The sequence below is a fragment of the Leuciscus leuciscus genome, assembly GCF_965113295.1.
Source record: "Leuciscus leuciscus genome assembly, chromosome: 23".
NCBI classification, from domain to species: Eukaryota; Metazoa; Chordata; class Actinopteri; order Cypriniformes; family Leuciscidae; genus Leuciscus; species Leuciscus leuciscus.
The window spans coordinates 27853392-27863434 of record NC_138747.1 but is presented as its reverse complement, the minus strand read 5'-3'; the positions used below and the strand labels follow the sequence as shown (position 1 = coordinate 27863434).

General features: G+C 40.5%; 1 long non-coding RNA gene across 1 annotated transcript; it reads right to left on the bottom strand.

The window, feature by feature from the left end:
* Nucleotides 1-223: 223 nt before the first annotated feature.
* LOC309488136 lies at nt 224-9259 on the bottom strand. Its single transcript, XR_014202033.1, has 5 exons — nt 9015-9259; nt 8742-8911; nt 6458-6852; nt 1428-1558; nt 224-1216 (listed from the first exon to the last, which is right to left on the bottom strand). It is a non-coding gene; the product is annotated as an uncharacterized lncRNA (long non-coding RNA).
* Nucleotides 9260-10043: the final 784 nt, after the last annotated feature.

The following is a 10043-nucleotide window of genomic DNA, read 5'->3' as shown; positions in this document are numbered from 1 at the left end:
TATATTCACCTGCTATCTGTGTAATTCATTATTTCATGCTTTGTTTAATTTTTAAATGCCTGTTTAAAGTAATTACACCACACACAGGTGCCATTTACTTAATGTTGTTTATTACTCGACAGTAAAATATGGTTCAGATTTTTCAAACAAGGTGACTTTTTTTTCACAGTTCACGTTTGTTATTTACATCTAGAAATGAAACCATAGCTATTTTTGAGGGGCTCTTGACAGGCAATTTCAGTGTTGTATTGCTACATAAACATGTATCATGGAATACATATGTTAAATCTACATCAGAGAATCCAGTTTGTTGAAATTGTTATGTAGTGTTATTGTTTATAAAGAGAGACAAATGGAACAGAATTAAGGGAGGTCCATTAGCAGTTTAGCGAGCAGATCTGAGACAATAATATTGGCCATTCAGTGTATTAGTATCCATAGAGACTGGCTCAGTGAGGTTAACACAGTTATTTGGCCCAAGCTTTGACCAGTGGCTTGTTTTGATAGTTTGTTAGGAGGCAGGCTACTGCAAAAAGCTGGTTGATACTGCCACAAATGGACAGAGGGATAATAGTGTCAAACAGTTTGTTCTCTTTGATGCGCCTAATTGTCCTCTCCACATGTATCCTTAACCGTGCAATGTCCTGAGTGACCAGCACTTCGCCATGAGACAGCTGTGACTTTTTACTCAGAAAAGGTGGTCTGTAAACTTTGCAAGGCACTAGGTCATCAATTCTGAATCCCTTGTCCACCATTACAGCCATATCTTTATCCAAAAGAGGGATAATGCCAGATTGCCTGAACAGTTCTTTGTCACTGATAGAGCCGGAATACAGTGAGGAAATAAAAGTAACAGCACCATGTGGTGACACACCAATCATTCCTTTCAGGGTAGTGTGGGATTTATACTGTGAAAACATCTCACTCTGTAAGAGTAACGATGAAGGCATCTGACATCTCATCTCTGTACAATCAATAAGGACTTGGGTGTCAGAGTATTTGCCGAATACACTCGGCATCGTGGCTCTAATTGTCTCAGGAGACATCCATATCCCAACAGCACCCAATAAGGTGTACAATTTACCCAGGTTTTGATTATCCTGCTGACGGTGGACTGATGAATATTGAAACGATCACCCAGATCTTTCTCCTTCAGTCCCAGTGATAGGTACACCAAGAACAGGAACAGTTCATCAATCATCGGAAGGCATCGGCTCTGGTGGGGAGCAGGGGGAACAAGTCTTAGTAGTAAAAATGATAATCATTGCATGGTCATCATAAATGTTTGTAAAGTGGGGGTCCAAAAGTCTGAGACCACTTGTATGTGGTTTTAATTATATTGAATTAGACAGTTGTGTTGTTACGGATGCAGATTTATCAGCAAGCTACTTTTATAAACAAAATGATTAAGTATGAACTATGCCTACCGGTCGACGAGGTGGATCAGTGGCATTGTCAGGAGCTGGAAGTGGATGACTGTGTACCAACACGCACTATTCTCCTTGTTGCAGGTTCAATCTGTCTCCAAAATGCCTGTAGGTGGCGGTAGCTGGCAAATCTAAAAGAGTGAAAGATTATTATTATTACCTTTAAAGGGATACTCCACTTTAAAATGAAAATTCTGTCATCATATACTCATCCTCATGTTGTTTCAAACCTGTATGAATTTCTTTCTTCTGCTGAACAGAACGGAAGATATTTAGAAGAATGTCAGTAATCAGACAGTTTTTGGTCTCATTGACTTCCATAGTAGGAAAAATATATACTATGGAAGTCAATGAGACCAGACATTGTCTGGTTACTGATATTCTTCTAAATATCTTCCTTTCTGTTCAGCACTGAAAACATGAGGATGAGTATATGATGACAGAATTTTCATTTTAAAGTGGAGTATCCCTTGTTGTTTGAAATTGAAGTGTAGAAACATCTACACTTATAGTTGGAGACCCAGCCTTCCGCAGCTGGTGTGGTGAACCAAAGAGCATTACCTCCGTCTTGTCACTGTTTAGACATAGAAAATTCCTAGACATCCATTTTTTAATCTCAGAAATACATAGAGAAAGAAAGGACACAGCCACATTAACATCAGGTTTTGAATGTATATAAACCTGGGTGTCATCTGCATAAAAGTGAAAACTGAGACCAAGTGATCTTAAAAGTTGACCAAGAGGATAAATTATCAATTTTACTCCAATTCATTGTTGAAATATAAATATAAGTCGGACATTATGGTTTATTATTCAATAGTGTGTCAACCCTATTATCGCCACGAAAAAATCTTTTTTTATTTTTACTGCCCCCCAGTGTCCTCTGGCTAGTACTACACTTTTTTGAAAACCAACTGACATCAACCGATTGGTGTCAATGCAGCAATGCTTCTATGCATACAAGCCATAAATAAATGACCATTGTGTGTGTCGCCAGTCACAACTGTTAGCTAACGTTACCATTAATCACACGTGTAAGCCAGTCGCTTTAGATGTAAGTTAGCTCATTCACTTTAGATGTAAGTTAGCTCATTCACTTTAGTTGTTGATCAGGTTAACTTCTACGGTTTTAACGTTATGACGCTGACTCGAGACACCTTCAATGATTAAAGGTTTACGTTAATTAACTTACCATTGAAAAATCTAAATAAGCCACGGGTAAACTTATGTTCCCTTTTGCAATTGGTCAGGAATTGATTATTGTTGACAAATTAACGTTAACTTACCTAGTGTAAACTAAGCGAGCTAACACCAAGTTAACATTTTCAAACTAACGTACATATACTTATCTACCAGAGAAAGTCAGCAGAGCAACATGTCTGGCATAAAATGTACAGGCTACTTAATACAGCAGCACATTTAAATGGTTGTTTTTTTCACTTACTTCAGTTTATCCGCGATGCAACCGATGATTCTCTCCGGTGCAGGAAAGTGATCCACGGAACGTAGACTTGAAGAGCGGTCTGAGACTGGTCGAGATTTGTGTTTAAACCAGCGCATGAACGCGCAATTATCTCAGATAACTCAATCCAGCTATACTAATCATAACTGGCAGGTGTGTTCGAAGAAACTAATTAGTCAGATCATGATTAGGCCGATGATATCACCTTGGATGTCTCATAATTTGATCTTGGATGTTTCAAGCAACGTACGAAGAACGGGCCCCAGTTGCTATGACAGCAAGTCCAGGATGAGCGTCGAAGAACTCAGTTAGCTGGATTTGATTGTTGGCGATTTGGCATGATCTTGGATTGTTTGGGTCTTCGACGCTCATCCTGGACTTGCTGTCATAGCAACTGGGGCCCGTTCTTCGTACGTTGCTTAAAACATCTGAGATCAAACGAGACATCCAAGATGATATCATCGTGCTAATCATGATCTGACTAATTTGGTTCTTCGAACACACCTGCCGGATATGATTAGTATAGCTGGATTGAGTTAGTGAGATAATTGCGCGTTCACGCGCTGGTTTAAAAGGGGATATGTATCGATAGTAGAAACATTGATCAGCAACGCTGCTATTGGCTGCTCACCATGGCCAAAGAGCGCGCTCAGTTTTTCAACGCAGCAGAGCAAAAATTTTTACTGGAAGGGTATGCAGAGTTTGAAAAAATAATTAAAACGCCAAGGAACACTGGGAATCAAATTGTGCAAAAGCCAGGAGAGAGGGCTGGCAAAAAGTAACTGCGCTCCGCTCGTTTGCAAGCCATGGTGTCTCTCGAGGAAAAACCAATATCGCGCTCGCGAAACTCATTTTCTCATGGGCGGGCCAAGGCAAAGAAGAGAAAGGGGAGGAAACCTTTCCCCTTATGATGACATAAGGGGAAGATTTCTAGATTCGCCCGTCTGAGCTTTCATTTTTTCAAAAATACCCAGGGCTTGGTTTACAGCCATCAAAACGTCTAGCCACTGGGGGACCATAGGTTTGTCTACAAAGTGTGCCATCAACAGAAAATGTAGTTATTTGTATTAGATCTGATCGAGAGTACTATAATTTGATTAGACCATAGACAGTAAAAGAAATGGACACGGCGACCCCATAGATTTCAATGGAGAAAAGTGAAGCAAATTAGAAGCACTCACTTCCTGATGGCTGAGCGTACTGCGCAGACTCAAATTGAGCTTGACGACGTAGACGTGACGTGAGCAACCTGTCTGACAGTTGTAAGTCTTCTAGTAGCTGTGCCAAGAGAAATCTGAATCAATCCCTTCCGAATCTTGCAGAGACGGAGAGCGTGAGTAGGAGGTGTCCATGAGCTAGGAGCATGAGCAACTTTATGACTCTCTATGGGCTTCTCCCTTGACTTTATCGGGCTTTATGCCTCCACGTCCCCCCGATTAACTGCAAGCTTCTCTTCCTGTCTATACGGTAATTTCCAGAGAGTCGCGTGGTTATGACGCAATCATTAGCCTATTTTTACAAAAACTGCTTCTACGGGGCCATAACGTAAGATACAAGGTAATGGAGCCTTTTATACATTGTCATGTTTCTTTAGAAATAAACAATGGACAAATGGAGTCTTTAAACGCCTCAGATGTAAAGTTATTCGCTGTCAAAGTGATGCCAAAATGAATGGGAGTCAATGGAATGCTAACAGCAGGTGATGGCTTGTTAGCCAATGGCGCCCCCGGGGATGGTACTCTTTCTGGATGCTGGATTACCCCCCTGGATTAGACAAGCAGCTAATTCTAAGAACGTGGATATGTTGTACAAATTGTTAGTAGAAAACCAAGAGCAAAACATTACCAACATAAATACAAAAAAAACAAAAAAACAAAACAAATGACTAATTTCGCAGATTCAAACACTGTCCTGCATAGCCTACCTTTTAATGCGACAGCTTTCGTGAACTGTCGTGTTCACTCTCAGTTTCAAGAGAGCGCCGCAGACACATACTGTGAGTGATGCTGCGGAGCGAGCGGGAAAACCCGGAGCGGATTAGCGGAATCAGCGGAATGCTTTGAGCGGAGCGGAGCGGTGGGGGTGGGGAAGAGGGGCACCTCAGTCAATGAGGCAGGCATGAAAACAGGTCAGGGGTAAAAAAGGTGAGAAGGATGCGGCAGCAAAAAATCCAATCCATATATATATATAGTGCTTTTTAATGTTAAATTCATCAATCTGGTGAAAATTAAACAAAGAAAAATTATTTTAGTTAGTGTCTGTCTACATTACTACTACATAATAATAGTTATAATATTAATCCCATGATAGTAATAGCCATATATTGTAAAACAACTGCACTGAAAAATAAAGGAAACTTTCATAATTAGTTTTGTACTAATTTCTATACTTGAAAGAGTATATTTCTATACTTCACATTAAAGGTGTGATTGGGCTAGCCCAGTGTCAATCAAGAAAAGAACCAAATGGGCCGCTGATCTACGTGTTTCATGGGGTGTCAAAAAAAAAAAAAAAAACTAACGCTGACTTTTTATTGACCAATGCATTACACACTAATTACGCAGTAACCCAGCGCCGCCAATTAAGCAAAACAAAACGAATGGGCCGCCGATGTACGAGTTTTATGGGCCGTTAAGACAAAAAACTAAACAAAAAAGTATGAGATGTATCGGCCCAAAAAGCACGTCGGCCCACCGGGAATCTCCCGGTAGTCCCGATGGCATTAGCCTACATGCCTGGACGTCACACAAAACAAAATCCTACCTGTAGCCTTTCACCATCCACTTATTTAGCTGCTGTCGCATCAGTTGACATGCCATCTCCTTTCCCCTCTTTCTTTTTCTATTTTTAGCCCCCGACAGCTTTTTTGCATTATCCATCTTTTTCGACGACAACTCACTAACTGTTACTCACGGCGCCCGCGCCCGCTCGCGATATTATCCCGCCCTCTTCTATGTCAAAAATAAAAATAATGACATTGGCAACATCGCTCTCTGTATCTGACAGGACAGTTGTAAGCTAACTTACCTCAGGCTTGCTTTCCGACGTGCGGTTCTTTGTTTGGCAGTGTGTCATCAGACTCGCGGTGTTAAAGACTTTGAAAACAATTCTGCCCTACTCTGACTCGGATTGGCTGTCAGGTTTCGGCATTAGGAATGATGATTGGTTTTTTAAAGCTGCTAAGTTTATGGTAACTAACTATAGAGATATAGCGGGTAAATGCTGGCCACGACCACGACCCCCCTTCCCACCCCATAAATATTTTCTCATCGGATCTGCACAAATCACGTAGGTGACCCATTTTGGTTTTAAAACGGCGAATTTCGCCGAAAGGTGAGGAGTTTTCATGCCTGAATGAGGGCAGAGGGGCAGTGGCTCTAGCCACCGGGCCACCCCCCTGTGCACGGCCCTGCATGCTTGATACTTTCCAGACAAGTTACATACTCTCCTGTCAATTGTTTCAAGAGCTTCACTTGGTCAAAAACCAAGTGATAACCTGTACAATGTAAAATTGTCAACATCAAATTATGTACTACATATTACAGCATTGTTTCAATACAAGACATACCAATGGACTCGCGCAGCTTTCTGTCTTCTTTGGGCACCAGATGTTCCTTCCTCACCCGAAACAAAGGACTTATTCGATTAGCTTGCGTTGATATAAGGACTGGTCTTCCTTCTCTGCTGTAAAACAAGAAAGTCTCGACTTACTCTATGTGCAATTACTATTGTTCTTGAAACATAAATTAAGACAGTTATAAATAAGTTAATTTACCATACGATTCAGGAGAGAGCATTTGATGAGTAAATACCGATTTCAATATTCTAGAAACTTTACCTGGGAAGGGCTGATCCCGGCAAGATTCGCTGCGACTCACTAGTAGCTCTTGTGAGGGTTGGCTCTTAAAAGAGCTGTTGAGTTTGATATTGTAGAGCTTTAAAAAAAAAAAGGACCAAGTAATCCTGCAAGACAGAAAGGAAGGTAATTTTAATACATTACTTGCAAATAGTCAGTTTATGTATAACTGTAGGATATTTTTTTCTGTAAAGAGTGTTGAATAATTAAATTTTAAAAGCATTTTTATGTTATAAGTTCACTGATATGTGGGGGCATTTCTATGAATAAAAGTACATCTTTAATAGCAAGCAATAATCATGTGAAAATGATTTACATGCAAACGGGACAGTTATCAGCAGTGTAACTGATCTGATTATGACAAAATAATCGAGTATCTGATGTCATGTGACAAGTAAGATAAGCTTTTCCACCCCTGCAAACAGAGGTAGGTTATGAGGTGTGGAGAGACATCATGTATCACTGGAACATAAACAGACGGGGACCAATTTGTAATAATTGTAATTAGTGGTGCACGATATATCGGCCGCCGATATAATATCGGCCGATATGGTCATTTTTTACATATCGGTAAAAATATGGCCGATGTGAACAGGCTGATATTTGACGTGTGAAGTTGAAGATGAAGTTGACGATGCTGACTCGATCTTAGCAGTAGTGAATGTGCCTGAGATAAATACACATTTCATACAGATGACATAAGCAGAGAACAGTCTGTTTTCTTTCCTTTTGAATTGTTCTGTTTAAAAATAGACATTTCAAGCTTTCTATATATGTCTCCGGTCTGTGAGGCAGGTAGATTTCGGTTCATTTATGAGACGCGCTCCAGGTTCACGCGCCCTCGCCTCCGTGTCCTGATTAAATATTTTCTACTCTATTTACTTCTTATTTAATTCAATCCAGGCAATTGGTTGATGAAACATTTATCAAAATTAAGATACAATTAATACAAAACGAAATTAAATTTAAAGACAGGCTTTTTGTGCTTTCTGTTTGAGGTCTCTGTGAAAGTTTTAAAGCAGTCTTAGTGGCACTTTCAGAGCGCTCATGTCAACTGTCCCGTCCATAACATTGTTAACGCAGTCCAGTGCGACTTATGTTTTTTTCCTCTTCATGACACATTTTTGACTGGTCGTTTTTTGACTCGTAGATATTTGAATATATTGCTTGATATTTGATACCCGTTCGAATTAGATTTTTCTCAAAAGTGACAGCACGTGTGATTTGTGGATTACTGATAAGCGCGAGTGGAGAAACAGGCGTTTATTGATTCATTCTCAGTGTTGAGAAATGTAGCCTTCATGTGTTACGTTATTGTATTAATAATAACTAAAGTAGCCTACCTAATTATGTTACATATTTATTTTGCATGAAAACTAGCGCGTTCGTTACTTATGGATTAAAAAGTAGGCTACCGTTGTATCAGTGCTGCGCGAGCTCTCTCTCTCACAAACACGGACGCGCGCACACACAGAGAGAGAAGATAATTGTAAAATGAAAATGTTTACAATGTGTATGTGACATATTTTGCACACAGGTAAAGGTGCCCAATATCAGTCATTTCTAAAGTAAAAAAAAAAGTGTTTTGGAAATTAGCTCTTTATTTGATAATCATTAAAATTTGTTTTCCATACAGAGATATCGACATCGGTAAATATCGGTATCGGCCATAACAGCAATATTAATATCGGTTATCGGTATCGGCCACAATTTTCACATCGGTGCATCACTAATTCAGTTTTACAAAAGTGTTTTGTTACACTTGAGAAATATGAGGGAAGGAGAGCATTTCCGCTCCTAAACTGGCTCTATGGGGCCTCATAATGAGCCCTCCAGCACTGAACACTCTTTCAACTGGTGCTGAAGAAGCAGGTACAGAAAGCACTTTGACAGCTAGGGCATGCAAATGACGGTATTTGTCCTTGTTTTTCAACCAAAATACAAGGGCATCCTGCTCTGCCGGACAGCTCTGAATATCCTCCAGGTATGTATTTACCTCACTGTTGACACTTGGATGATATCCATGGGTGGAATTGTTCTTTTTGTGAGTTTTATATTTTGCCAGGAGCCGTGGAATCTTGTCGTTTGGGGGAGAATCCTGGGTTGGTTCTGTGGGTTCCTCACAGATGTCCAGGTCCACTTTCTTAGCCTGAGCGATCAAGCTGTCTGGAAAAAAAGAAAACAGAAGTAAATTTGACTCACTTCTTCTTCCACTTCAATAACCTTGCAAATACACTGTACTTTAAAGGGAGGATTTTGAAATAAATACCTGTTAGTGACTTCTGCAGTTCCTTCTTAGTATTTTGTATGGTGGTAGCACTGCCACTGGTTCTGACATTCATCCCGAACTGGGGGTCCAGCATCGCTCCCAGCATGTATATATCATGGCCAAATGGCAAATCAAGGCCATGATCTTCTGCCATTCATAATCCAACAAAGATGCCGGCAAATCTTCTTTTAAGTGAGGCTCTGAGGGCCCTGGTCAGTGGCCTACAGAGTCTCTTTTTCACTATCCATTTCTGTTAAATGAGAATGTAGCTCGAGGACAGTAGGGACAACCATGCTGGTGTAACAATTTTGTCACCCTCGGTCAATTCAGTGGCCTCAGCAAACGGTCCAAGAATTTGTGTAAGTTCTCTACACTGGGCCCATTCACGTTAGCTGAGGACAACATTCTCAAAGTCCACTGAGCACATCTGAGTTAGTGCAGTATGATCTAATTCGATGACTGCTTGTATTTGTCTGAATTGCGAATTCCACCTCGTGACACTTGAGACTGGAATGCTTTTACCACTTCCAAAAACAGCCTCAAATCGTGCTACTGTGCAGCAGACTGGCAAGTTTGGCCATTTTTGAGATTGCCCGAGACAGCACTTTTACTTCTTTCATCCCATCCCCGATAACCAGTTGAAGACTGTGGGCAAAGCAGGATAGCCGTTGACGGGAACCAAGAAGAAAGTCCGTATCTAACTGTTCCCCAACCATGTCCTCCTCATCCTCACTGTCATCTGAGTGGTCTGCCATAATGACTTTAAAAGCCTTCTTCGTGTTAGCTGCATTATCAGTGATGATAAAATCTACCTTATCACTGATATTGTAGTAGGGGTTGAACCGACTAGTCGATTAGTCGACTAGTCGACCTTAATGCAATGCCGTGACGCTTTAAGCTTGACGTCGACTAGTCGCGTTGATCATGTGACACTATGATTGTCACCATCAAGTGTGTGGAAATACTTCACTAAAGATGAAGCTTGTAAAAATGTCACTTGGAAAGTAAGTCTGTCCTGAAGTACAACAA